General features: G+C 38.2%; 1 protein-coding gene across 2 annotated transcripts in view; it reads left to right on the top strand.

The window, feature by feature from the left end:
- Window positions 1-27,418, top strand: part of EML4 (echinoderm microtubule associated protein like 4) — a 159,042-nt gene that overhangs the window by 27,362 nt on the left and 104,262 nt on the right. The gene's annotated exons all lie outside the window — the stretch shown is intronic.

Raw genomic sequence — 27,418 nt, forward strand, 5'->3', positions numbered from 1 at the left:
GTTATTAAAGTTAATTATTTTTCAATAACTGAATTCCCTGTAGAACCTAGTACTTCATTAACCAACTGTTAGAGGATCAGTTATTCCTTTTTCATGGCAGACAAATATATCTTTGATGATTGCTTAAATATTGGTCATACACTAACCAAACTTAGATGTAGTATTTTATTCTCATCAAATTGAGTATGGTCATTAACTAAGAATTTTGGAATCAGAGATATTTGAGATTGAACCTTGTTTGTAAAATTTACTAGCTTTGGAAGCTTGTGCAAATACTTCTCTGAACCTTAGCATTCATTCAGTCATTAATGAGTGAATTAATACATTCATTTATTAATGTATTTGGATAAAAATATTTACCTTGCAAGATCAGATTAAAAGGATATATAAAAGAGTATTAGCACTTAATATGTGCTTTAATGGTGATCACCATCTGTTGACACTTGCTTATAGTATATATTGAGGTTAGGAGTGCCAGTCATTTAGCCCTTCTCTCTCCAGGTTCTAAGAGATAAATAATGGACACAGCATAAGGCCAGTAGTCTGATCTGTTTCTAAAATTTAGACTATCTGATAACAGCAGAATTTGAGACCATAACATGGATCTAAGGATAAATTGAGAGTCTGCTGCAATCACCAACAAATCTAGACTGTGAGACTATGGGGAGAGTTCAGTCTGCCATGCTTACTCTGACTACACTTAATCTGGCAGCTGGTGAGAAGATTAGAGGCTTACTTTATGTACCTAGTTATCAGCCTAACAAAGAGCTTGAGTGAGAAAGGGAAAGATGGCCTTGTTTTCTATGCAGTAACCTAATTTCCTTCTTGTTAAAAATAAAGTCCAAGGAAAGCTAAATCTAACCCACCAAATTAGTAACTTCCCTTCCCTCTCTACCCCTGCAGGAGTTTGTGGCTTGAGTTTGTGGAAGAGAGACTGGGAGAGTTTTGTGTAATACCTAATACAGTAACCACCCTGCCTCCACCCTGCCCTCTACTCTACTGTGGGAAGGAAAAGGGAAGTCTTATTCTTTATAACAGGAGATTAGTGTAAGAGTGCCCCCTACTTTGAAAAAGTAAACTTCACTTATGTTCAGTGTTTTTGTAGGCCCATAGAGTAAATACAGTAGAAGAACCCTGCAAAAATGAAAAGCCACGCTAGGAATCAAAGAATATGTTGGTTTAAGGTAGTAAATTGTGTCTTTATTTTTTGAGACAGGGTCACACTCTGTCACCCAGGCTGGAGTGCAGTGGTGAGATCACTGCTTACTGCAACCTTGACCTCCCAGGATCAGATGATACTCCCACCTCAGATTCCCGAGTAGCTGGCACCACAGGCACGCACCACCACTCCTGGCTAATTTTTGTGTTTTTTTGTAGAGATGGGGTTTTGCCATATGCCCAGGCTGGTCTCCAACTATGTGGGCTCAAGTAATCCGCTTGCCTCAGCCTCCCAAAATTTACTGGGTTTAACGTGTGAGCCACAATGCTCCCAGCCATCTTTTAAACTTGTTAATAGAAAAATTGATGTTGGTAAAGAAAAAGAACCCCCCAAAAAGATAGATAGAGGCAATAAAAATCACAAGTCGTCTATTGGCAGGAGGTGATAAGAGTTCTGTTTGCAAAAGTATATTTAAGACATCTACTTAAATACTAGAATTTTTTTTAATGAAAATATCAGTAAATCCAAAACAGTAGTCTTCAGAAAAAAAACAAAGTGGTGTAAACTCAACGTAAATTGTAAATCTATTCGGTAAATGAGTAATTTTAAATATCTGTGAAATATATATTAGTAGTGAATATTTTATCTTAAAAAGCAAAAATTTGAGAGTGATCATTTATTGGCACTTCAGAAGAAACCAGTAAACGTGTAGCAAAATAATGAATAATTGTCAGTTAAGCCAGTCAGTGTGTCATTAGCTATTGACAAAGATTACAGTTTTGGAAATAACTCCAGATGTGCTCCACCTCACACCTGTGTACTCCTTTAGCCAGGATTTATAAAATAGAATTAGAAGCATAATATATGTGTTTGTAATTTGAAGCATAGGGTAGTGGTTAAGAATCTGGGCTCCAGAGTCACAGTGCCTACGTGTACATCCTGGCACCTGCAATAACTAGTTTGTATCCTTGGGCAAGTTATTTAATCTTTCTGTGTGCCTCATTTGTAAAGTGGGACTAATACAAGCACCTACTTCATAGGGTTGCTTATCAGTGACTTTAGTGGAATTGTGGTGACCAGTTTGCTACAGGTTAGGTAGTGAACGGAAAATGAGAATGTCCAAACACCTGTAGCTTGCTCCTACCAGAACTTCTTAAGGGAGACAGAGGGAGTCTGACTTAAAATTGATCTTTTTTTTTCCTTTGGTTAATAGAGATGTGAATATCCTGAGGGAAAATGACCAGTGGATAGGTCAGATGTGAGAGAGAATGGGCATGTATGATTGACGTAAGGTCTCTAAAGATAGTAATAGGGGAGATGCTCTAAAGCGCTGGGGGAAGGCTTGTTATTTAACTCAAGAGGCAACTGTTTTAATGAGTTGGGAAGGGCTGGGTGTGGTGGCTCACACCTGTAATCCCAGCACTTTGGGAGGCCAAGGTGGGAGGATTGCTTGAGACCAGGAGTTCAAGACCAGCCTGGACAACATAGTGAGACCTCCATCTCTACAAAAAAAGAAGAAAAAATTTAAAAGGAAAAGATGGTAAGGATGCTACTTTGGGGAGGAAGATTTCTACCTGAAGTCTGCTATTTTCTCTTTGAAAGAGGAAGTGAGGACAAATTCTGAGAAGTATGAGGTGGAGGTGGGGAATCGAAAACTGGAAGAGAGTTGTGAGGATTTGGGATAGTTACTGGGGCAATGGGAGCTGGAGATCACTTGGAAAATGTAGAGAGACCAAGATGGTTTGATGAGCAAGGGTTTTTGTGGTGGTCCCCGTTGTGTGTATATATTCTCATTCCTTCCCTCTGTTTCTCTCTACAGTACCCAGCAGCTACTGTGTAGAAACAGAAAAGCTGGGCAGTCAAAATGTTCTGGTATTGGTGGAGGCAGGACTTGACAAAGGAGAGTGGTGTGGGAAGACCCAGGGGCCAAAAGTTGGAAGTATTGCAGTGAGAGTGGTTGAAGTTATGTATCTTGGGGGTTTAGGCTGGAGAGTGAACACGTTGAAGCCAAGACAAGGCTGATAGGTGGGGAGAAAGTGGAAGAACATTAACACCAAAAGTTTCCATGAAGCTAAAAGGTGAAGTGTGATGGGGAATAGGAGTGAAAGAGACAAAGGATAAGGGGCTGGGGTTATGGGCCAAGATAATGAGTCTTAAGATTTCAGAGGCGTAATTGTTGTGGATGATTAAGTGAGTGGTTATAGAGGTGGATTATTCAGTTGGGTAGTGGCTATCTCTTCACTCCAGGAGAGCAGCTAGGATGTTCACATGGATCTGCAATTTGCCTAGGCTAATAGTGGCTGGAAAGGTAAATTAGATAGTAAGATCAAAACTTATGTGTAATTTGGAGAGTGGAAGTTGATTGACGATAATGATGAATAATTAGGTTAGTTGTTAGATCCTAGTTATAAGTAAAGGAGGAACGTTTCTCAGGAGACTTTTGGAGTAATCATATGTGTGCTGCAATAGAAAGAAGACAGGACAATGCTGTTATCTGTTTTCTCTGTGAGAGGTATAAGAAAGAATAGTTGCCGTTTTGACTCAGGTGGAATGGAATTGGTGTCGTGTGGGAAAGCAAAAAGGTAGATTGAGGTTCTGTAAAGGATCTAGAGAAGTTTATTTGAAAATAAGAAGCATTACAAATGGCAGTAGTGAAAAAGGGAAAAGAGGGTAACCTTTTGGGAGAGTGAATGGGTAAGCAAGAGAAGGAACCCAAGCCTTACAGAAATCCGAGGCCATAATTCACTAGTCAGATGGTAAATGTATTAGGGAAATGAAAGTCATCTGTGGGTTATTGTGGAATCATGGAAAGAGCCCATTTGCTTTAAAGGATAAGTATATGGGATATCATTTATGCCAGTCTTAAAAAACAATTTTGACATTGGATCATTCCTTAATGAGATGAAGAATGGCCGGGTAAATAAGGTTGCTGAGATTTAGAATAGAAATATCGGCCGGGCGTGGTGGCTCACACCTGTAATCCCAGCACTTTGGGAGGCCAAGGCGGTTGGATCATGAGGTCAGGAGATTGAGACCATCCTGGCTAACACGGTGAAACACTGTCTCTACTCAAAATATGAAACAAACAAACAATTAGGCGTGGTGGCGGGCGCCTATAGTCCCAGCTGCTCGGGAGGCTGAGGCAGGAGAATGGCGTGAACCCGGGAGGCTGAGCTTGCAGTGAGCCAAGATTGCGTCACTCCACTTCAGCCTGGGCGACAGAGCAAGACTCCGTCTCAAAAAAAAAGAAAAGAAAGGAAAAGAAATATCAGTATTGTGTAGACATGGGGAAAAAGAAAGAATTTCAACAAAAATTAATGGCCTTTGCTCTACATATGACCTATAAGCTGTAGATAGCAATCTTTTTTGAATTTGGTATAAATACTTTTATGGATAAATGTTAATTTGAGGTTGTCAGGTGTTGTGGTTGTCAGGCATATTTAATTCAACAAATGCTGATTTCTTATTTGCTGGTCATTGAGATCAAAAGCTCTCTTTTTGACTTGAACTCCCTTTCTCCAGTTGAAAAGATAGTTTCAGAAATTCTGGCACTAATTCGGACTTACAAACTTTCTTTGTAGAGACAGTAATTCTCAAGTTCAGCAGTTTGACACTAAATGTCATAACAATTCTAAATTCATATCTAAAGGAATGTTTTAAATCTTTTTTGGCATTTTTAAAGAGTTTTTGCAGACACTCATAGTCTTGGCATGCCTTCTGTTGAATCTTTGGTGGGAGAAAGAACGTAAAGTAAAGGACTGAAATTTCCAGCTCTTTGCAGGGGACAGTAGGGGAAATAAGGCAGGAAGTGAGGGCCCACCTAGAGCACAGTTTATTCCAGGTCTTTTCCACTTCCCCTGTTCTCCATGGGCTGCCTGCTGTATTCTCCTAACGATTACCCTGAGAAATTAAGTGAATTGCATCCTCTAATTGTTGTCTACAGCAGTAATATGACAGAAGTATAGGACTTTTAAGTTCTTTTAAGTGAAGGACACCTGTATTCTAATTTCCATCAATCAAGTCGAATTTGTGAAGATTTTGTCAACTGTGCTAATTTTCAAAATGTTCTTGATGGCTACGTGCTAGCTGGGAATTGTAACTCTGAAAGCGTTACCATCAAAATCTAGCTATTAAGTAAATATATAAAACTAATTTATCAAGCACCACTCTGTATCAGAAACTGTTTGATGTTCCTTTATGTGTATTGGCTCATTTAATCCTCACAGTAAGTTATGAAGGAGTTAGCATTATTATCCCCATTTTATAGAGATGGAAACTAAGGGATGAGTTAATTAACTTGCCCAAGAGCACACAGTCAGGCTTAATGTATGCAGATTTTCAACTTGATTTAGGAAGTTGAACATAAGTCTACTAGAACTTTAAAAAGTTAAAAGTATAACGCTTTCTGTGATGAAGCAATCCCACTTCTGAGTATATATCCAAAGGAATTGAAACCATTATATTGAAGAGATGCCTGCACTCTCATGTTCATTGGCGCTTTATTCACAATAGCAAGGATATGGAAACCACAGAAGTGCCCATCAATGGATGAACGGATAAGAAAAACGTACTCAGCCTTGAAAAGGGGGAAATCCTGTCATTTGCAGCAAAATGGATGAACCTAGAAGACATTCTGCTGAGTGAAATAAGCTAGGCACATAGAAACAAAACCCAAATAGCCACATGATTTCACTTATATGTGGAAACAGAAAAAAAGTCAAACTCAGAAGTAGAAAATAGGCTGGGCATGGTGGCTCATGCCTGTAATCCCAGCACTTTGGGAGGCTGAGGTAGGCAGATCACTTGAGGCCAGGAGTTCAAGACCAGCCTGGCCAACATGGGGAAACCCCATCTCTACTAAAAATACAAAAAATTAGCCAGGTGTGGTGTCACACACCTGTAGTCCCAGCTCCTCAGGAGACTGAGGCAGGAGACTCGCTTGAATTCGGGAGGCAGAGGTTGCAGTGAGCTGAGATTGCACCACTGCACTCCAGCCTGGGTGACAGAGTGAGACTCCGTCTCAAAAAAAAAAAGAAGTAGAAAGTAGAATGACAGTTGCCGGGGGCTTGGAGGGGTGTAGACAAGGAAAGGAGAGGCATTGGTCAAATAGTAGAACGTTTCATTTGGACAAGAGAAATAGATCCTGGTGATCTATTGCACAGTATGGTGTCTGTATTTAATAATAAGGTATTGTAGGCCAGGTGCAGTGGCTCACGCCTATAATCTTAGTGCTTTGGGAGGCCAAGGTGGAAGGATTGCTTGTGGCCAGTAGTTCGAGACTAGCCTGGTGTATTAGTCAGTGTTCTCTAGAGGGACAGAACTAACAGGATACATGATATATAAAAGGGAGTTTATTAAGTGGTATTGACTCACACAATGACAAAGTGAGGTTTCACAATAGGCCATCTGTACACTGAGGAGCAAGGAAGCCAGTCTGAGTCCCAAAGCTGAAGAACTTGGAGTCTGATGTTTGAGGGCAGGAATCATCCAGCACAGGAGAAAGATGGAGGCCAGAAGACTACACCAGTCTAGTCTTTCCATGTTCTTCTGCCTGCTTTTATTCTGGCTGTGCTGGCAGCTGATTAGATGGTGCCTACCCAGATTGAGGGTGGGTCTGCCTTTCCTTATCCATTGACTCAAATGTTAATCTCCTTTGGCAGCAGCCTTCAATCCAATCAAGTTGACACTCAGTATTAACCATCACACCTGGGCAATGTAGCAAGACCCCATCTCTACAAAAAATTAAAAAATTAGCCTGGTGTGGTGGTGCATGCCTGTAGTCTTAGCTGCTTAGGAGGCTGAGGCCTGAGGATTACTTGAGCCTAGCAGTTTGAGGCTGCATTGAGCAATGATTGTACCACTGTACTCCAGCCTGAGTGACAGAGCGGGACCCTAACTCTAATAATAATAAGAAGAAGAACATATTACATATTTCAAAATAGAATAAAATAATGGATTTTAAATGTTCTCACCATAAAGAAGTATTTGGCCATTCTATAATGTATACATATATTGAAATATCACATTGTGTCCCATAAATACATACAATTATTATTTACCAGTTAAAATAAAACTTAGCATTTTCCATAAGTATATGAAGGTAAGTTTGGTTTTTTCCCCTCGTGGTCCAGTAGACATAGTTTATCTTTCCATCTGTGGTAGCCCTTTTTTGTTTATCAGAGGATCTGAAATAAAAACATTTTGAATCCATGTTGAATACACTATAATAGAGTTTTTTTGAACTTGAATAAATTTGGTTTGTCATTTTTAAGCAAAGTATATTGACATAGCTGTAATTAAAGTTATTAATATAACAAAGTTCACATGAACTTTATATAGATTTTATTTGTAGTACAGTGGATGGCATCATTACCTATGGAAGCAGTTATACAAGATGGCTAGTCTGGAATCAGATTAATATTAACAGCCATTTATTTACTTATTTTTTCAGACTTTATAGACACACCCTTTTTTTGTAGAAGTTCCCCCCGCCCCCTACATGTTTTGGTGTGAATTGCAGTTGCCTGAACATAAAGAGGGAAAAAAAAACCAGAAGGGATTAATTGATATTATACTTTTATGCCACATGTATAGGCACAAAAAGGCCTGGACCTCAACAGTTTGATAGGGATAGAGTCCCCTGTTTAGTAACTATAGTGGTAATAATAATGAAAATATAGTGCTTACTATAAGGTACAGTGCTAAGCACTCTGTATTTATTCCTTTATAAGATACTGTTATCTTTCTTTTTCCCCCAAAGAGATCGAGTCTTGCTCTTTTGCCCAGGCTAGGGTGCAAGTGACACAATCATAGTGCACTGCACCTTGAACTCCTGGATTCAAGGGATCCTCCCACCTCAGCCCCTGGAATAGCTAGGACTACAGGCACATGCCACTACACCTGGCTAATTTTAAAAGTTTTTAATAGAGATGGGTCTCACTATGTTGCCCAGGCTGTTCTCAAACTCCTGGGCTCAAGTGATCCTCCTGCCTTGGCCTCCCAAAGTGCTGTAATTACAGGTATAAGCCACCATACCTGGCCTATCTTTCTTTAAAAAAAACTAGAAGTTTTAGTTTTAGAACCATTAGATGACTTTTGACAAGCTATATAAGCAGTTAGTAGCAAAGACAGGTTTTGAACCCAGGGGGTCTGATTTCAGTACCTACAGCTTAATCTCTTGTCTGCTGTGGTATATGGCAGGGGCTGGCAAACTTTTTCTAGAAAGGGCCAGATAACAAATATTTTAGGTTTGGTGGGCCACGCATCTCCAGTGGAACTATTCCTCTCTGCTGTTTTTGTAAAATAGCCATCGGCAGTACCCAAAAGAGTGGGCCAGGGCTATGTTGTAACAAACTTTTATTTATGAACACTGAATTTCATGTAATGTTTATGGGTCTCTAATAGCTGTTCCTTGAATTTGTTTTTCAGCTGTTTAAAAATGTAAGAAATCATTCTTAGTTCTCTTACCATATAACTAAGGGATGGTGATGGGATCAGGTTTGGCTTGTGGGCGGTAGTATGCCAACGACTACTGAATGGCTTGCTGTACTTGTTCTTTCTCCCTACTAGAATAAACAGAAATGGATGATTCTTTTAACAGTTTTTCAGAATAAAGAAAAACTGTTACAGGTAGAGTTAGACCTAGTTAACTAGTTAACCTAGTTAGGTAGGTAGAGTTACAAGTTAGTAATGAATCTATGTAAATATTCTTTGCATCAGATGTTCATGAATGCTAAGATTATGGGGTTCCTTTAATATTACAGTTCTTCCTATTACTATACCATATGGTTTTAGAAATTATAAATATTCATTTCTTAATCATTTGCAATGCATTGCCATTTTGTTCTATAATCATCCAGATAACTTTGATTCGAGGTCCTTTTGTATATTAAGTGTTGAGGTAATTTGATTCTTTTAAGAGAAAAATTTTTTAGAAATAAAATGCAGGATTCTCAACAAAGATGATTCATGCAAACTTTACAAAGTTTGCCTCTTAGATTACAATTTGATATTTATAAACTTGACCTTGTAGAATTTTAGCATAAGTTGGCTTATGTGCAACAAAAAACACTTCCAGATGTGATCACTGATATGATTCTGAATTAAAATGCTTAATGAAAACTTCTAGTGTTGACAAATCAACACTAATCAAGTAAAAATCTGTCCTTACACATAGTGAAGTTTATCAGCAAAATTTACATTTTTATATTTGGTAGGGAAAAGAGATATACTCTAAAAGTAAACTAATTTCAGCTTGACCAATAATAATAATAATAATAGGTATAGATGGTGTTGAATTAAATGCCCCTGCCCTGAGTTAGCTTCCCTGGCTTATATAATCCACAGTAAGCACTCAATGAATGTTTGCTCTTAGACGCTGTGCCTGGCCTGAATCAGTAGGCACTTAAATGAAGGAAGCAGAAGATCTGTTAGTATAAAAGGAAAGGGTTTTGTTGTTGTTGTTGTTGTTGTTGTTGTTTTAAGGAAGTATCAACTTAGATTTTTTAGACAGAAATGCATAAATTGTTTGTTATACTAATACTATGTCAGAATTATTTAGTGGTTGGCTATAGCCTATAGTATGAAATCTTATTTTCTTTGGGTTAGAATTCCATAATTTGGCCCCAGCCTTCCTTTTCTAGTCTTATTTTTACTCTCCTGTGTTAACAGACTATATAATCAGTTTCCATTACTCAGTCATTTATCCACAAATATTCTACCACTTTGGAATTTTCTTTTTTCTCTCCTCTACCTAACCAGTTTCTGCTTAGATTTCAAGACCCAAATAATTTTTTTTTTCTTTCATTAGGACCACTCTTGCTAATCATGATCATTTTTGCTTCTAAATTTCTAGCACTTACTGCGTTTATCACTCATTTGACAATTACTCTTTTTCTGCTTTTTGAACATTTCTTATAAAAGTAAGTAAACATTTGTACAGTATTTCTAAATCTGTAGACCTTATTCAGGTTCCATATAGCATTCCCCCACTCCGGTCCAATCCAGAATCAGGCGTTACATTTAGTTTTTAATTTTAATTAATATATTTGTTAGAGAGAGGGCCTCACTCTGTCACCCAGGATGGAGTGCAGTGGCATAATTATAGCTTACTATAGCCTCAAATTCCTGGGCTCAAGTGATCCTCCCACCTCAGCCTCCTAAGTAGCTGGGACTATAAGTGCACTCCACTGCATCCAGATGATTTTTGAATTTCTGGGGGAGAAATGGGATTTCACTGTCTTGCCCAGGCAGGTCCCAAACTCCTGGCCTCAAGAGTTCTCCTGCCTTGACCTCCCAAAGTGTTGGAATTATAGACGTGGGCACTTCTCCCAGCCTGCATTTAGTTTTTATGCCTACTTTTATGTCTAGTCATCTCGCCTACTTTAATCTGGAACTGAACTGTTCCTGAGCCTTTTTTGTTCCTTTTATGACATTGACAGTTTTGAAGATTACTAGCCATTTATTTTGTAGGATGTCTTTCAATTTGGTTTTGTCTGGCATTTCATGATCAGATTTAGGATATGCATTTTTGGCACATATACTACATAAGTGGTGTGTTCTCAGTGCATCATGTATATTATTTTTGGTAAATAGTAAAATTTAAATCACCACAGTGAATTATAATAATTGCTGGTGAGTTTGAATAACACAGTAATCAAGACAGTCCTGGGTTCAAATTCTGTCCCTACCATTTGCTGATCATATAATCTTGGGTGTTACCTCTGTTTAGCTAATTTCTACCTCTGTAATTGCAGGTAATTTAAATACCTTTTGGTAGGTCAAAAATAGTTGCGTATTGGCAGTTTTATAGGGATCTATGTAATATTTATAGATTTGTGAGATGAAATGAGACAATGCATCTGGCACTGAATATGTGTTCAGTATACTGTAGCAATATATTATTTTTCAGTATAGTTCTGTAAAAATATGTCAGCATGATTATTGGTTACATTATAAAATAAAGTTATTTTTAAGTTGGATCTATAACACCTCCTCTATTTGATATTATCAGTTATCATTTGTAGTTTTATAAAAGTAATTTCCAAACACAACCAAAACTTTTATAAATATATGTATTTTACAAAACCATATCTATGTATATACATACAACCTCCAAATATATATTAATATAATACTAGATATAACTAGTTTTCATATAAGTAATTTAAAGAATGTAAGTAATACCTTTAGGGTAATTGAAGTGTCTTAGGGTTGTTTGCCTCTGCACTGAATGACCTAGGACCTTACACTTTCTCACTTATTGGTATCTTTTTAAAAATATGATTTTCTCATTGATGGATGAGTTGTCAGTTTCTTGCTTACCTTAGCAGCTCTACCTGAACCGCTTTTTAATTTGTTGCTTTTTATTTGCTGTGAATTGGAAAACCAGATTATTTTGGTTCCTACCCAGTTATAATAAACGTAGTTAACAGGCAACTTATGAGGGCCAGAGGTCCTTTTCTGAACATAAGTGGTCTTTATACTTACGGTTTTAGTTTGGCTTGTTATGAGGTCTTTTTCTGCTTACTTTCTGGTCTTGGCTCAGTTCTGATGACTTGGCTCTGAGTTTGGCATAATATAAAATGTGAATTCATAATATTAACCTGAATTCACCTTTGCTTTACTGATGAGTAATTGATTTCCTAATTGTTCTGTGTTTTAGACAATCATATTTGAGCTATAGTTACATTATCTTATAGGAAGTTTTTCCTTAAATGTTGCAGTGAAGTTTAGTAATCGAGAGTCCTGAAAATGGCAGTATTTGGATATGAGTATGCTACAATATTGACACTATTGAAACTCAATAGTGTCAAAAGTCAGTTGGATGTGAGTGTGCTACAGTATTGACACTATTGAAAGTCAATAGCGTCAAAAGTAAGTGGGTATGAGTATGCTACAGTATTGACAGTATTGAAAGTAGGACATAAGTATGCAATAGCCTACTTTGTGATAGCAGCTCACACTTTCTATTTCATCTCTTCTTTGGTGGACAGGTACAAATTACATTTATTTACTACCTTTTCAACTCATGTTTCCGCATTTATTCGTTTATTCTTCCTGGCCACTCTGGGAGGGAGGCCTTATGTCTTCTGAATAAAGGACAGTGGTTTAAGAACAGAAGGTGAATAGATGCAGAGTGAGTATTCAAATTTTGAGATAAATTTTCATTCTCAAACCTTCTTTGAATCTGAGTAATTTTGCCTTACATCATTTAGAACCAGATTTTTTTAAAGTTCTGATTTTGTATGTATAATCAAAGAACTAAAATTTATTTTTAAAATTTTCTATTTTATGTTGAATGTTTTCTTTACAATAGATTTATTTTGGAAACCTGCTCCTTTTTCTTTTTTTTCTTTTCTTTTTTTTTTTTGAGACAGTCTTACTCTGTCGCCCAGGCTGGAGTGCAGTGGTGCGATCTCGGCTCATTGCAACCTCCGCCCTCTGAGTTCAAGCGATTCTCCTGCCTCAGCCTCCCAAGTAGCTGGGATTACAGGCACCTCACCTGGCTAATTTTTTATGTTTTTAGTAGAGACGGGGTTCCACCATCTTGACAAGGCTGGTCTTGAACTCCTGACCGCATGATCCACCCTCCTGAGCCTCCCAAAGTGCTGGGATTACAGGTGTGAGCCACCGTGCCCAGTCTGGAAGCCTACTCCTTTTATTTTTATTTTTATTTTTATTTTTTTGAGACAGGGTCTTGTTCTGTCTGGCTTTTTCTTTTTTCTTTTTTTTTTTTCTCTAGACACAGAAAGCCACATAGAACAAATGTAAAGCTTGGTAAATTATTATGAAATGGACATCCTTGTAACTACAGTCTAGAACAAGAAGTAGAAGTTATTATGAAATGGACATCCTTGTAACCACAGTCTAGAACAACAAATAGTAGTCACTTCAGAAGCCCCTATAAGTGCCCATCCCAGTTACAGTCTCTTTCCTTCCAAATTGTTACTACTCCTGGCTTTTGTAGTAATCACTTCCTGTTTCCTTATGGTTTTATCCCCTAAGAGTCCTTTGCTAGATGCTAGAGTTTAGTCTTCCCTTTTTAAAATAAAGTACTTAAAATGCATCTTTATTATGATCTAATTGTAAAGGAAAGAGAAATTACAATATATTAAAAAATCACTAATATGATACTAAAAGCAGTTATTTGGAAACTCAAAGCCCTACATAGCTAAAAACATGGTTTCAAAACATGAAATAATTTTTAGACAATTATGTTCGCTTTTCTGGTTTTTTTCCTTTTAACAAATACCACAAAGCAGAAGGGTACTCTTACTTTCTTTCAATACCGATCTTTTTTTCCAAGATAATATGTTGTATTTCTTCTTATGTTGATTATCATTTGTGCAGGGCTTTTCAGTTTCTAAAACAGATGTTCCTGATCTGATTTAATCCTCACAGCAGTCTTGTAATGTAGGCATATTCTTCTTTCCATTTTATAGATGAGGAAATGATAATGTAACTAGTAGGTGGTGAAGCTTTGATTGGACCTTTGATTAAAAAGGGATTTCCTCATAAATGTTTTTCAAACTTTAGTCATCTGAGTACTACCTTCATGATTTTCCCAGTCTCTTACAACTATTACTATTTTACTTAATAATTTTATTTAAAATGACTTTTAAAAAACTGATAGACTGGCCAGGCGTGGTGGCTCACGCCTGTAATCCCAGCACTTTGGGAGGCTGTGGCGGGTGGAGCTCCTCAGGTCGGGAATTCAAGACCAACCTGACCAACACGGAGGAACTCCGTCTCTACTAAAAATACAAATTTAGCCGGGCATGGCGGCGAGCACCCATAAGCCCAGCTACTTGGGAAGCTGAGGCAGGAGAATTGCTTGAACCCAGGAGGCGGAGATTGCAGGGAGCCAAGATCATGCCATTGCACTCCAGCCTGGGCAACAAGGGCAAAACTCCATCTCAAAACAAAAACAAAAACAAAAAAAACCCAGTAGACTTCATTTAGAACAGTTTTACATTTGCAGAAAAATTGATCATACAGAGTTTCCACATACCCCCAAATTCCCTTATTATCAATATCTTATATTAGTATGGTACATTATAATTTAAAACCCAATACTGACACATTGTATTAACTAAAATCCATAGTTTATTAAGATTTTCTTAGTTTTTACCTAGTGCCCCTTTTCCAGGGTCCCATCCAGTTGTCATATCTTCTTAGGCTCTTGGCTATGACCATTTTTTCAGGTTTTTCTTGTTTTTGATACCTTGACAGTTTTAAAAGCAGTATTGGTATATTGTAGCAGCATTGGTATATCAGATATATTGTAGAATGTCCCTCTTTTGGAATTTGTCTGATGTTTTGGGGAGGAAGACCACAGAGGGAAAGCGCCATCTTCATCACATCATAAGAAATACATGTGAGCAACATGACATCATTGATGTTGTTGACCTTGATCACTGAGGTACTATTTGTTAGGTTTCTCCTTTGTAAAGTTACTTTTCCTAACCCCTTTCTGAACTATACTCTTTGGAAGGAAGTCACTATGCACAACCCACACTTAAGAAGTGGGTGTGGAGTTATGCCTCACTTCCTGAAGACAGTGTATTTACATTTATTTAGAATTCTTTTGTTCTCTTAGATATTTTTTTCAGTCATTTATTTATTTCAGTATGGACTCATGGATATTTTGTTCTTTGGGTTAAGATCCAATACTATTTTATTTATTTTGTTCAGATTTTTCCAACTTTGGCCATAGGTTGGCTCCTGTGTTCCTTTGACATACTCCCACCTTTTTAAAAATAAAAACTTTTTTGAGAACTTCCTTACTTTCTGGCACTATAGAATAGTTTTTAGACATTTATTTTAAGATTAAATTTTACACACCACTCAGTAGATAGAAAATCATTTTATGGAAAATATTTGTTTATGTTAAAAGTTGGTTATGTTTAAATATTAGCAAAATGTTAGAGAGGTATTAGAAACTGAGACTTTCTTCTCAAAGTAATCAGAAGGTCCATGTGATCTTCTGTCTCTTATACACTCACTGGAGCATCCTGCCTTCTTTGCAACTATAACTCTTTTTAGTATTTGCTTTAACATTGATTGAAATACCTTATAATGTGGTTGGTGTACCTACCACAGTAGATAGTGTGGGACATATAAAAGTGTGAAATACGGTCTCCTGTCCTGAAGGGGCATACAGTTGGATTTTGTTAAGTCTGTAAGCATGGTTGAAAAAAAATCATATAGTGTGTTAAGTACAAAATGGTATGAGTGTGAGGCTTATATGAGTTTAGGAAAGGAAGGATTCTGTGTTGAATAGAATAAAAGGAAGAACTTCTTAGAGGTTAAACCCATAGTAGATCCTGAAGGTAGGATATTGGGTAGGGGGTGAAGTCATTTCTTTTTTTTTTTTTTTTTTTTTTTTTTGAGGCGGAGTCTCGCTCTGTCGCCCAGGCTGGAGTGCAGTGGCCAGATCTCAGCTCACTGCAAGCTCCGCCTCCTGGGTTTACGCCATTCTCCTGCCTCAGCCTCCCGAGTAGCTTCTGATCGGAGACTGAATGAACATTATCTACAGAACAATGAATGAGGAGATTGGCTTGGGTGGAATCTTGTGTTGCTATAAACTGAAGTAGTCGGAAATTTCTGAACCTGTGGATTAGTCCCCTCTGTAGTTAACAAGTGTGATATGCCTAAAGTGGTCAGTTCTAATTATGAAAGGACTTGGATGTTTTAAACCTGCAAATAAAATGTTGTTAGAGAGGTTGAAAACTTTATCCTTCCAGGAAGGTTACGTACTTTCTTATTGAAACTGTGACATTTAAGTTGGGTAACTTTGTTCCTGTTATTGCATAGTGTGTTGCCAGTGTTCTAAGTAGGGTAAGATTTACCCTTTGTCTTGGTGGGTAATGTAAACTTAGCCTGGCATTGGCAAACGTAGTATTTTCTTCACAGACACAAAATAACCCACTTTCTTTTTTTAAACATTTATTTTTATTTTTATTTTTTGAGACAGAGTTTCACTCTGTTGCCTAGGCTGGAGTGCAGTGGCATAATTTCGGCCCACCGCAACCTCTGTCTCCTGGGTTCAAATGATTCTCATGCCTCAGCCTCCCAAGTAGCTGGGACTACAAGTTCGTGCCACCATGCCTGGATAATTTTTATATTTTTAGTAGAGACGGGGTTTTGCCATGTTGACCAGGCTGGTCTTGAACTCCTGACCTCAGGTGATCCGCCTGCCTAAGCCCTCTAAAGTGCTGGGATTACAGGTGTGAGCCACTGTGCCTGATCCCCACTTTCAAATTGTATGTAAATATATATAATGGCTTTCTTTAAGCCTTGTGGTACTCAACTATTTTGTAGACTTTTTGATCATCTGTTAAGATAAAAATGTTTTTGTTGTTGGTTTTTTATTTCTTTTCTTTTTTTTTTTTTTTTTTTGAGACGGAGTCTCCCTCTGTCGCCCAGGCTGGAGTGCAGTGGCCGGATGTCAGCTCACTGTAAGCTCCGCCTCCCGGGTTTATGCCATTCTCCTGCCTCAGCCTTCCAAGTAGCTGGGACTGCAGGTGCCCACCACCTCGCCTGGCTAGTTTGGTCTCGATCTCCTGACCTCGTGATCCACCCGTCTCGGCCCCCCAAAGTGCTGGGATTACAAGCTTGAGCCACTGCGCCCAGCCAGTTTTTTATTTCTTAATGAAAAATTTCTAATTTACTTTGTATTTTACTTTCAAAGTAATGCACGCTATTTGACATTTGAACTAGTGTATATTTAATGTCACCTTTAATGAATTAAATATTATACTCCCATATTTTAATAACTATTAAAATTTTTTACTTAATGTTTTAAAGAGAAGGACGGGAAATATATTAAAAGCAAACTTGGCAGTAGTTTTTTTTTTTTTTTTTAAGCAATGCATGTTTCATTGCATGAAATAGAATATTTTGTTAATGTTTGAGACCATTTAAAAAACCTTCCCTTCCTCAGCTAGTCACTGCTAAAATTCTTTAATTTATTTTAATTTAGATCTCTTTTCTATCCAATTAACAGATAAAATGGCGTGACACCCACAGATACACCTACTTACTTACTGTGTGTCCACTTTATTCACTGCTACAGTAAGGCAGATAGTCCCCTTCATGCTTTTCTGTATCTTTATCACATTTTCCAGTGTTTCTCCCAGGGCACCACAGTACCTTTTATTGGACAGGGCATGAGAATAGAAAAGTATACCTGTGGATATTTTAAAAGTAACTACTAGAGAAAGAGGAATTGGCAGTATTGTGTGGTGATAAAGCACTTGACTAACAGTCTGAAAGCCTGTATTCCAGTCCTGGCTCTGCCCTGTGTTATGTAATCTTGGAAGTCAGTTTTTGCATTCTCATTTGGGCTATGTGATCTCTAAGACACTTTCAAAATTATATCATTTGTGCCATGGTTCTGCAAACAAATGAGCATATTAGTGTAACATAGTATCCATAATGAAATATTGGAGTACCTCTGCTTCAGTTGTAAAAGTGTTATAATCTTATAGCTTTGCCCCCACTTTTTAAAAATGTAAACTTTTAATTGAAGTCTAACATAACTTGCAGAAAAAGTACACTCATGATAACATAAAACACAAATCACAAAACATTACCAGAATCCCGGAAGCTCCTTAGTGATGCCTTCTGTTCACTACTATTCCCCCTCCCACATCTAAGGGTGACCACTCTCTTGACTTCCAACATCATAGGTTAGTTTTGGCTGTTTTTGGAATCACACAGTATGGCTTCTTGTGTGACTTCTTCTGCTCAGCATTATGTTTGTATGATTTGTTTAGTTCTAGTTCATTTCCATAGCTGTGGGGAGCTTTATGGATATATCATAGTCCATTTACCCAGTCTCCTGTTGGACTAACCATAAAGAAAAGAAGTAGTTTAAAAATATTTAGGGATTGAATCTTTCCATTGCATACTTTTGTGTACTGTTTAAGCATTCAGATCGCAGATGTGTGCTTCAACTTTGTTAGCCTATTGTCTCCCTTTTTCTTTTTCCCAGCAGCCGTATAAATCTTGCCTTGCTTCCTTGACTAGAAAACAGGAATAATTTTCTAATAGTTTTAATAGCATGGAAAAAATAAGGGCAATAATTTAATATTTTAAATTTTTAGGTCTAGGAAAGATACAGGAACAGTTTAAATTTATATTTTACAACTGGCTAGAAAGTACTTTTGCGTTTTCTTAAAACTGGTATAAAATTAAGGATATTGATTGTTATTTAGATACGTCAATTTAAGTTTCCTTTATGCAATTATAATTTTTAGCTGAATGTGTAGGATTTTAAAATTCATTCCGTCAGCAGTTACTGAGTACCTGTTATGTGTGTAGTCAGAGAACTTTGTCTTTTGTGTATATCAAATATTATGGTAAATGGTGGGTAACACCTGTGTTTTGTGATTCCCCCAATTTTTCCTAACAAGTCAATGAAAACTAAAATGTAGAAGCTTAAAGCATTTTGCTGTTTTAAATTCAGTAATTTCTCTGTTAACTCTTTATTAAGACAGCCACTTGGGTGGGAGTCTCAGATCAGTGACAAAATGTCAGGTAGTGGATTCAGTATGAACTTAAATAGAAAAAATTTATATCTAATACATTTACTCATATAAATATCATCCAAAGTATAAAAAATTAATGGTTTAAAAAAATGGACTGTTACTTGATGCTTACCTGAGTTTTTATTGTAAGGGGTTTATATATTTGAATAGGCTAGGCAGTTATTCCTAACTATATAGCTTTTTCCTTTACCTTGTTTTCCTCACCTACTTAGCCTGGAGTTTACAGCGTTTTTTTTGTTTTGTTTGTTTTTGTTTTTTCCATTTTTTAATTCATTGAAAATGAGTGCTAAAAATGAAGGATTTGGGCTAAATATTTAGTGATTAATATACCCTTATTGATGTATTCTGGTTAAAAAAACAAACACCTAAAACTTAGTGGCTTAAAACAGCAATTTTGTTGTTATATCCAACATTATTGTGGGTCAGGAATTTGAGCAGGGTTTGGCTGGGCAGTTCTTCTTTTCCACTAAGGTCACATGGTGATATGCAGCTGGAGGGTCGTACCTTTTGCCTGTGTAGTGCATTGGCCAGGATGGCTGTGAGGCTAGGCTTAGCTGGGACTGTCAAACTGAGTGTCTGTGGCCTCTGGTATGGTGGCTCAGAGTAGTTGGACTTCTTAAAGGGCAGCTCAGTTCTGGAGAAGGTATTCCAGGAAAACAGAGTCTTAGATTCTGCAAGACTTATTCATATCTAGTCTTGGAAGTTACACAACTTCTGTTGGTAAAAAAGCAAGTCACGAGGCCAGCCTAGATTCAAAGGAGGAACTGACTACCAGTAGGCATGTTTCTTTGGGGTTCATCTTTCGAGACTAGCTATACTACAAGATCTGTAACTCTGCATAGTAGATATAAAACTTTTTTTGAGACAGGGCCTCTGTGTCACCGAGGTTGGAATGCAGTGGTATGATTATGGCTCACTGCAGCTTCAACCTCTTAGGCTCAAGTGATCCTCCCACTGCAGCCCCTAAGTAGCTGGGACTACTGATGCATACCACCACACCTGGCTAACTTTTAAATTTTTTATAGAGATGAGGTTTTGCCATATTGCCCAGGCTGGTCTTGAACTCCTGGGATCAAGTGATCTGCCTGCCTCAGCCTCCCAAAGTGCTGGGATTGCAGGCATGCGGCACCATGCCAGCCATAAAACCATTTTTTAACGGAATGGTATTCAAATCTTATAATTCAAGCTGATTTTCATAAAATCTAACTACCTTAATATTTTTATGTTCTGTAAAAGCTTCCAGGGTACTCTGCAAATTTATTTCATTTTCTCTTGAAGTGTGTCAGCCTCAGACTAGATTTTTTTTCTGTTTTATTATAAAAAATGTTTAAGAAGTAAAAAAAAAAAAAAAAAAGAATTTTGCAGTGAATACCTGAATATCTACCTCTGAGATTTTGTAACATTTTGCTATACTTTGGTTACTATATATCTATCTATTATCAACCTGTTTTCTGCTGAATTTAAAAGTAGGTTGCAGGTACTCAGATACAGATTTAAATTACTTTTTCTTCCAATCCAAACCTTAGAGGATAGTCAGAAAATACAAAGAATCTTTATTGCTATACCTTCTCCCTTTGAGAACTTTTTGTTTAGAACTTTTAAATCTGCCTTATTCATCGCATACCTACCCATTCTTTGGTTTAGTTTTCCACAACTCTTATTCCTGATAGTGTCACTAGGATCTTTGGAAGAAAAGGAGAAACTCATTTCTCTTTTTTTTTCTATTTTTTGAGGTGGAGTCTAGGTCTGTTACCCAGAGTAGAGTGCGGTGGCACGATCTCAGCTCACTGCAACCTACACCTTCCGGGTTCAAGCAATTCTCCTGTCTCAGCCTCCTGAGTAACTAAGACTGCAGGCACCCAACACCATGCCTGGCTAATTTTGGTATTTTTATTAGAGACTGGACTTCACCATATTGGTCAGGCTGGTCTTGAACTCCTCACCTCAGGTGATCTGCCTGCCTCGGCCTCCCAAAGTGCTGGGATTACCACACCCGGCCCACTTTTTTTTTTTTTTTTTTTTTTGAGATGGAGTCTTGCTCTGTCACCCAGGCTGGAGTGCAGTGGCGTGATCTTGGCTCACTGCAGCCTCTGCTGCCAGGGTTCAAGCGATTCTCCTGCCTCAGTCTCCTGAGTAGCTGGGATTACAGGCGCATGCCACCACACCCGGCTAATTTTTGTGTTTTTAGTAGAGTCAGGGTTTCAGCATCTTGGCCAGGCTGGTCTTGAACTCCTGATGTCGTGATCCACCCATCTTGGCCTCCCAAAGTGCTGGGATTACAGGCATGAGCCACCAGGCCTGGCCTGTTTCTTTTTTGATTATAAAAACAATCATCCACAATCCTAGTATGAGTACAGCTACTCTCATTAATATGTTACCTGTTCTTTTTTCATTTTATATCTCTGCATTTATTGCTAGTAATTAAAACATTTTGAATGTGTGACTTTTTAAAGATTATTATAGCCAAACAATGAATGCTCGATATTTCACTGAATGGCTGGACTGCTATTTTTAACCATGCCAGAACAATTGAGTTGCTTTCCAATGGAGGAAAGCTATTGAACCAAATTAAATACTGCTTATTGTCTAAAATTGGTTATATCCGAAGTTTATCCCACCCCTCTGACTCACACCCTTAAGTAAGAGTTTAAAGTGATGAAATGGCGGAGAAACAAAGTAGTTGGAAGGAATAAAGATCTTCTTGGTTCCTGGCTGACTTTGAAACTGCATAAGCAACAAACAAGGAAGTTAGAAAAAAAATGTAATTTTCAGCTGTAATAAAATATTTTTGTTAAGTAAATTTTCATTTTTTTAACCAATATTCTGACAGTTAATATTCTCATAGTTGGACTAAATAAATGTTTTATTTAAAGTTTGCCTGCAGATGTAAGCATATTAGAAACCTTTGGTATCAAGCTCAAGAGCTATGAGATACGTATATTTCCTGTGAATTTTATTTGTTTTTGTAGTAGAACTTCTTTTTGAACTCTAGACAAATTGTAATCTTAGGGATACAGTCCTCCTATACTGAACAAGATTATACTTAACCCATCAAGGCAGTTGAGTCTCTAATTTTTTTTCAGAGAAAGCAATTCTTGATTGTCAAGATTCATTCTTCCCAGAATTAACCTTTACTGTAAAAAAAAAATTCTTATATAACCCACATTCTTCATGTTATAGATTCAGTACATTTCTTGTTTGGCCCTCTGTGGAAACAGATGATTACTGTTTTTCATTTGGTAACTTTAGATACTTGAAACCTAATATTTGTCTTTTAGGCTTTGCTATGTTTGAATTATATTATTTACAGAATGCAGACTTAAACATAGAGTTTTCTCTATGGAATACTGTACCTATGAAAAAGATTCTTTCTGAGGATTCTTAAAATATGCTTCTGACTACATTTGGTCATGTTTGTGTGTCCACATATTCATTGTCTTAATGAGTAGTTAGGTAATTTGAACTACATTTCTTGATTGCTGGAACTGTAGTTTTTAGAGGATATGTCCAAATATCAGATCTGTCAACCAATATTATAACCAAACTCACTAGCAAAAATGGTCTGAATTTGATCTGCTTTTAAATATGGAGATTTACTTTGGGAAAGACATGGGGAATTTGATCTGGGTGCTGATCATCTCACTTTTGGAAAATCCCAAGGATATTGGATTGATCCTGTGATTGATTTATGGGTCTCAGTCAGATCTGGGGTGGTCCTAGAAGATTGTATAGTCTGCAGTGAAGTGAGCTGTAGAACAGGGGTTCCCAACCCCTCGGGCCACGGACTGGTAGAAACTGGGTCACACAACAGGAGGTGAGCAGTAGGCGAGTGAGCAAATCTTCATCTGTATTTGCAGTCGCTCCTCATCACTCTCATTACCACCTACGCTTTGTCTCCTGTCAGATCAGTGGCATTAGATTTTCATAGGAACACAAACCCTATTAGGAACTGCACATGCAGGGGATCTCGGTTGCTCACTCCTTATGAGAATCTGATGCCTGATCTGTCACTGTCTTCCATCACTTCAGATGGGACCATCTAGTTGCAGGAAAATGAGCTCAGGGCTCCCACTGATTCTACATTATAGTGAGTCATATAACTATTTTTTTATGTATTACAATGTAATAATAATATAAAGTGCATAATAAGTATAATGTGTTTGAATCATCCCAGCCCTGCCCCACTGCCCCTAGTCTGTGGACACATTGCCTTCCATGAAACCAGTCCCTGATATCAAAAAGTTGGAGACTGCTGCTCTAGAGTATTCCAGATATTCTGTACTTGAGAATTATTACTTGGATCTCTCATGTATATGGATCTTCCTGAGCCTGTCTGAAGAGAATATAGTAAAGGAGGAAAGGAATATTAAATTTGCCCTATCATAGTTCAGTGTCAGCCTTTCCTACTCAGTTCCTATCCATACAGCACAATACAATTCCATACTAAAGTACAAGAGTCCTCCTTTAAGTACTGAAGATGCTTTACTTTGACCACAAGAATATTTGAATTTTGGATTTTAACCAGTAGTATGGTAGTGGCTTCTTTTCAAAATCAGTGAAATTTCTTTCTTTCTTTCTTTTTTAATTTTAAAGAGAGGGGAGTCTTGCTGTGTTGTCCAGCCTAGACTTGAACTTCTGGGCTCAATCTGTCTTCCCATCTCAGCCTTGCAAGGACTACAAACATGTTTGTAGCTAGGACTACAAACATGTTTGTAGCTAGGACTACAAACATGTTTGTAGCTAGGACTACAAACATGCACTGCAGCACTTGACTCAGTGAAAACTTTTAATATAATGTATAATGCAGTTAACTAATGCTTGTTACGCATTTACTCCAAAATTTAACTGAAACACATTTGCTTGTTTCATCAGTGACATCATTTACACACCAATGACTCTTGGCCATGAAGAACCCACAGTGAACATAGAAAGTTTAGTTGTAGACCTTTAATTGATTAATTGTAGCAGAAAAGGCATCAAATGAGGAAGAGCCCCCTTCATAAGGAAATACAGTCGACCCTTGAACAACACAAGTTTGAATTGGGCAGGTCCACTGAAATGTGGAATTTTTCAGCCAAACGTGGATTGAAAAATACAGTATTCCAGGGATGCCAAACCTGTGTATACAGAGGGCTGACTTTTTGTATATGTGGATTGTGCAGGGCTAAGTGTGGGACTTGAGTATACCCGGACCTGGTATATGTAGGAGTCCTGTAACTACCCTCCCGCATATCTGAGGGATGACTGTAGATGTCTTTGAAAAGGTCTACCTTAAAGTTCTGAAGTTCTGTAAATTTTCAGCTTGCTTTAGTTTCTCCATTTGATTTTTCTTTTAGATTTTCATAGATTAGAAAATGACATTTTGCATTTAACAAAATTTTAAAAAATCAAAAGGTTTATGTATGTCGTTTTGTTTTGGTTTTGGTGCAGGATCATTGAAAATCCGTTTCTGGCCCTGTGCAGTGGCTCACACCTGTAATCCCAGGATTTTGGGAGGCTGAGGTGGGCAGATTACTTGACGACAGGATTTCAAGACCAGCCTGGTCAACATGGTGAAACCCCATCTCTACTACAAATACAAAAAAATTATTAGCTGGGTGTAAGGGGTGCACGCCTGTAATCCCAGCTACTTGGGAGGCTGAGGCAGGAGAATCACTTGAACCTGGGAGGTGGGGGTTGCAGTGAGCCAAGATCCAGCCTGGACGACGGAGGGAGACTCCATCTAAAAAAAAAAAGAAAGAAAGAAAAAGAAAACTTTTTTTTTTTTTTTTTTTTTTTCTTGAGACGGAGTCTGGCTCTGTTGCCCAGGCTGGAGTACAGTGGCCGGATCTCAGCTCACTGCAAGCTCCGCCTCCCGGGTTCACGCCATTCTCCTGCCTCAGCCTCCCGAGTAGCTGGGACTACAGGCGCCCACCACCTCGCCCGGCTAGTTTTTTGTATTTTTTAGTAGAGACGGGGTTTCACTGGGTTAGCCAGGATGGTCTCGATCTCCTGACCTCGTGATCCGCCCGTCTCGGCCTCCCAAAGTGCTGGGATTACAGGCTTGAGCCACCGCGCCCGGCCAAAAGAAAACTTTTTTGCCAGGAATAGCTGCTTTGAAAATTTCTGTATAGGAAGGGCTTAAGAGGTGGCAATTTGGGTTGGGGAGTATGTCTTGAAGATTTATTTTGATGCTGCACTTTATTTTCACTCATAGTGTATGTCATAGATCATTCAAAATAGCAAAGTTCTCAAAAAATTGTTTTACTTCTCTATAATACGTGTATAACACATAATTGAAAAAATACCAGTTATCCACATCAAATTCAGGCATACTTTGTTTTATTGTGCTTCACACTCTTGCACTTTGCAGATACTGTATTTTTTTTTTTTTTAACAAATTGAAGGTTTTTGGCAACCCTGCACTGAGCAAGTGTATTGGCCTTGCTTTTCCAACAGCATGTGTACCCACTTCATCTCTGTCACGCTTTGGTAATTCTCACAGTATTTCAAACTTTTTCACTGTTATCGTATCTCTTAAGGTGACCTGTGATCCGTTATCTTTGATGTTACTATTGTAATTGTTTTGGAGTGCCATGAGGGACACCCATTTAAGATAACCTACTTAATAAATGTTGTGTGTGTTCTGACTGCTCCACAGACTGGCTGTTCCTCTGTCTCTCTCCCTCTCCTCAGGCCTCCCTATTCCCTGAGATAACAATAGTGAAATGAGGCCAGTTAATAATCCTACAATGGCCTTTAAGTGTTCAAGTGAAAAGAAGAGTGCACGCCTCTCACTTTAAATCAAAAGCTAGAAATGATGAAGCTTAGATGAAGAAGAGATGTCAAAAGCTGAGACAGGCTGAAAGCTAGGCTTCTTTTACCAAACAGCCAGTTGTGAATGTGGAGAAAAAGTTTTTGAAGAGTGCTACTCCAGTGAACATATGAATAAGAAAGTTAAACAGTCTTATTGCTGATACAGAGAATATTTGAGTGTTCTGAATAAACAGTCAGACCAGACACAACATTCCCTTAAGCCAAAGCCTAACCCAGAGCAAGGCTCTAACTCTCTTCATTTCTATGAAAGCTGAGAGAGGTGAGGAAGCTGCAGAAATTTGAAGCTTGCAGAGATTAGTTCATAAGTTTTAAGGAAAGAAGCCATCTCCATACATAAAAGTCCAAGGTGAAGCAGCAGGTTCTCATGTGGAAACTGCAGCAAGTTATCTAGAAGATTTAGCTAAGATCATTGATGAAGATGGCTGCACTAAACAACAGATTATCAGTGTAGACAACACTGTCTTATATTAGAAAAAGATGTTACTTAGGACTTTCATAGCTAGAGAAGAGAAGCCAATGCCTGACTTCAAAGGACAAGCTGACTCTTGTTTAGGGGCTATTGTAGCTGATGACTTTAAGTTGAAGCCAGTGCTCATTTACCATTCTGAAAATCCTAGGGCCTTAGGATTATTCTACCCCGCACATGTGTATGCTCTAGAAATGGAACAATAAAGCTTAGATGACAGCACATCTGTTTACAGCATGGCTTATTTTTTTTTTTTTTTTTTTGAAACAGGACCTTGCTCTGTCACCCAGGCTAGAGTGCAGTGGTTCCATCAAGGCTCACTGCAGCCTCAATGTCCTGAGCCCAAGCAATCCTCCCACCTGAGCCTCCTGAGTGGCTGGGACTACAAGCACACCCAACCATGCCTGGCTAATTTTTGTGGTGTTTTTTTTTTTTAAGATGGAGTTTCGCTTTTGTTGCCCAGGCTGTAATGCAGTGGCATGATCTCAGCTCATTGCAGCCTCCATCTCCCGGGTTCAAGGAATTCTCCTGCCTTAGCCTCCCAGGTAGCTGGGATTACAGGTGCCTGCCACCACACCCAGCTAATTTTTGTATTTTTGGTAGAGACAAGGTTTCTTCGTGTTGGCCAGGCCAGTCTCGAACTCCTGACCTCAGGTGAGGCACCCACCTCGGCCTCCCAAAGTGCTGGGATTAGAGGCATGAGCCACCGTGCCTGGCTAATTTTGTATTTTTAGTAGAGACAGGGTTTCGCCATGTTAGCCTAGCCAGGCTGGTCTCGACATCCTGACTTCGGGTGATCTGCCCCTCTCAGCCTCCCAAAGTGCTGGGATTACAGGTGTGAGCCATCACACCCAGCCTCATTTTTGTATTTTTTTGTAGAGACAGTGTTTCATCACGTTTCTCAGGCTGGTCTCGAACTCCTGGGCTCAAACGATTTGTCTGCCTGGTCCCACAGTGCTGGGATTACAGGTGTGAGCCTCTGCACCTGGCCTAAAGTTGTCTTCTCTCCTTATTCTTCTCTCTCTGTAGCCATGAAGAAGTTGAGTCATGTTAATTAACACACCAGTGATTCTGATTATGGAGAAGATAATTTCTCAGCTCTATTAATAAAAATTACATTTTCATTTGAGAAGAGATAGTTTTTAAATTATTTTATGTATTTTAAAATGAAATGGCGTAGTTGCTTATTTTAACAAATTTTTTGCAAGATAGCCCCTGTTAACGGTTTAATTTGTGTCCTTCCACATCAGGGGTTGACGAACTTTAGCACTTTGTGGCAAAATTCACTGTTTTGTATCCTGGGAGCCAAAAATGGTTTTTGTATTTTTAAATGGTTGGAAAAATCAAAAGAATATTTCATGACACATTAAAGTTATATGAATTCTAATTTCAGTGTCCATAAATGAAGCTTTACTGGAACAG

This window comes from Theropithecus gelada, chromosome 13 (genome assembly GCF_003255815.1).
Source record: "Theropithecus gelada isolate Dixy chromosome 13, Tgel_1.0, whole genome shotgun sequence".
NCBI lineage: Eukaryota > Metazoa > Chordata > Mammalia > Primates > Cercopithecidae > Theropithecus > Theropithecus gelada.